Raw genomic sequence first — 2776 nt, 5'->3', positions numbered from 1 at the left:
ACAGACTTGTTGCTCCCGTCTTCCAAATTAATCAGAGTGTGACGCTTGACAATTGGTTTGCCAGTTCCAATTGATGTTACATTTCCTAACAGAGCACAGGTTGACCAGCACAAGAAGTGTACATAAGAACAAAGCAGGAAAAAAAAAAAGAACACAACAGAAATTGCAAATGAAATGCTGCAATGTCAAGACAGAAAATTGTATAGTACAATCTTTGGATTTCAGAAAGATTTACATTGGCCTTGTATATGGCAAAGAAAAACAAACTGGTGCTGCTGATATCAGCATTGCCCCGTGATGGAAATACGGACAGGGAAATCTTAACAAAACAGAAGCCTGAGGTGGAAACTTTCTACAACAAAATCGAAGGTGGAGGAGATGTTGTGGATAAATTACGCAGCAAGTATGATGTCACTCAAAACACAAAGTGTTGTCCAATGATTGTGTTTTACTCAGTTCTAAACTTGTGTGGCATGAATAGTTTGATCGTTTACAAAGAATATAACAAGTGCAAAATACCTCAGAGAAATTTTCTTAGAGGACTGGAACTGGAATTCATGAGATCATTTATAGCAGAGGAAAAGCAAAATATTTATGCCTAGGAAACTACACCTCAAAACTGTGAGCACACTGGTGAGCTGACAGGTGAAGAGGCTGCTGCGAAAACCAAAAAGATATCAATTGTGCCTTACAAGGAAGGGCATGAAAATAAAACATACGTGCTACCAGTGTGATACTTGTGTATGGAACCTATGTGTTTCATGTGCGAGGGCAGCCTTGCAGATTGTTTCTGTGGTAGATTTTTGTTTATATTTACTTTATAGTTCACATAAGTTTTTATTTCTGATGTTCTCTTTTAGCTTTTGTAATCAAGTAAACAGCTGATGTGAACATCTTGATGTCTATTCTAAGTACTCATTACATATTTGATATTTTATTTTATCAATAACTTATAAAAGTAAATTACATATTACCAAGATACAATGAAACAGAATAAAACAGTGAGACTGGCCGTGCATGGTGGTGCACGCCTGTAATCCCAGCATTCGGGAGGCTGAGGCAGGAGGATCACTGCAAGTTTGAGGCCAGCCTGGGCTACATTGTGAGTTCAAGGTCAGCCTAAACTGTATAGCGAGACCCTGTCTCAAAAAGAAGAAAAAAAAAAAAAAAGTGAGGTGGAGGGAAGTAGAAAAGAACTGGGCCAAGGTGAGACTGAAGCCCAGCAGGGCAAACACTAAATCCTACAGCTCCATATCTGGCATCTAGGGCACGAACTGTTGTGATGTGGGCCCCAAAGGGCTTGGGCAGCCCCACCTCTATGGCCCGCATGGACTCTTGACCTACAGCTCTCCTTGGTGACTGTTCTATTTTCCAGGCATCTCTCACTTACTGAAGTCTCCCCCGGAGCTCTGGCTTCACTCTCAGAACCTTATGCGTTGCCCTCCTAGGGTCTCCCAGACTGGACTTCAATGCTGTCACACACTGCTGGCCTCCCAGGCCTTCGTTTGAAACGTGGCCGGAATCCTCCATGACTCTCACACCTCTTGGATTCTGTGTGCCTGCACAGCATCTCGTGGATGGTGCCCAAGTCTGCCACCATCTTGAGCAGCAGCTGGGCCCCTTAGACCACAGCTGCTGAGTGCTTGGATAGTTGAACATTTAGAAACATTATTCCCTTAGGGGGCTTTGAGTGCACAGGACTGCTTTTCAAAACAAAGTCTTTTTTTTTTTTTTTTTTTGAGACAAGGTTTCACGTGTAGCCCAGGCTGGCCTTGAACTTGCAGTGATTGTCCTGCCTCAGTCTCCCAAAGCAATCTTTCAAGCAACTTTATAGCTTTACACACTTGCACCTGTGATAAATGGTGTCTGGCTAATTACTGAGATGCTCTCAGAGCATCTTTCCTATTGTTATGAAAAGTACTTGGCTTCTTTTATTTATTTATTTGGTACTGGGGAGCGAACTCTGGTCCTTGTGCTTGCAAGGCAGGCGCTGAACCACTGAGCTAAATCCCCGGCCTTCTTGGCTTCTTTGTAATGACACAAATTTCTTCAGCAATCACAACTTCTTTGGCTCCAACATTACACATGCTTCTTTTTTGGCCAAAATGCAAGTTTTTCAAATATTTCTGTTCTGTTTTTGCTCCAAATTCTCACTGTAAACGTGGCTGAAAGCTGCCAGCACCCAGCAAGAAAGTGAGGCTGCCCATCTAACACCCAGGTGAGCCGGGACGTGGACCTTTTCCCAGTCTCCAGGACACTGAGCAAGCCGTGTGGGAAACTCCGGTGCTGAGGCCTGCATAGCTGTAGCCACCTCCCTGACTCACAGCGAATGCGGGAGGCCGCACGTGTTATTGGAAGGCGCTAAATTTGTGGTCATTCGTTACGAGCATCTGAGACGGGGGAGCCTGAGTGAAATGATGGCCAGCACCACCTGGAAACCACTGCTGCTCCTCTTCCTATGTTCTTTCCGTGCAGGAACACACATCTTGCCTTTTCTTTCCCGGTTTAAACGTGGAATCCTCCTCTTCTTCCTTGCTTTCCTCTCACCCCCTCCAAGGGCAGGGAGTGGCGGGAAGGGCGGGAGGAAGCGCAGCCGCGCCGGGGGTTCCTGACCCACGTGAGCCGCGGGTGCTACCGGGCCGGGGCCGCAAGACCGGGGATCAGAAGCTTCTCAGGGCGCGGGAAGCGCAAGCACACCACCATTCTTTATGCCCTGGTTTTCTCATCTGCCATTTATTCTAACATTTGCTGAGTATTCTTCTCCAGCCAGGCATCG

Source organism: Fukomys damarensis, unplaced genomic scaffold (assembly GCF_012274545.1).
Source record: "Fukomys damarensis isolate Sample0158 unplaced genomic scaffold, DMR_v1.0_HiC HiC_scaffold_20, whole genome shotgun sequence".
Lineage (NCBI taxonomy): Eukaryota > Metazoa > Chordata > Mammalia > Rodentia > Bathyergidae > Fukomys > Fukomys damarensis.
This window is presented reverse-complemented; position numbering follows the sequence as displayed.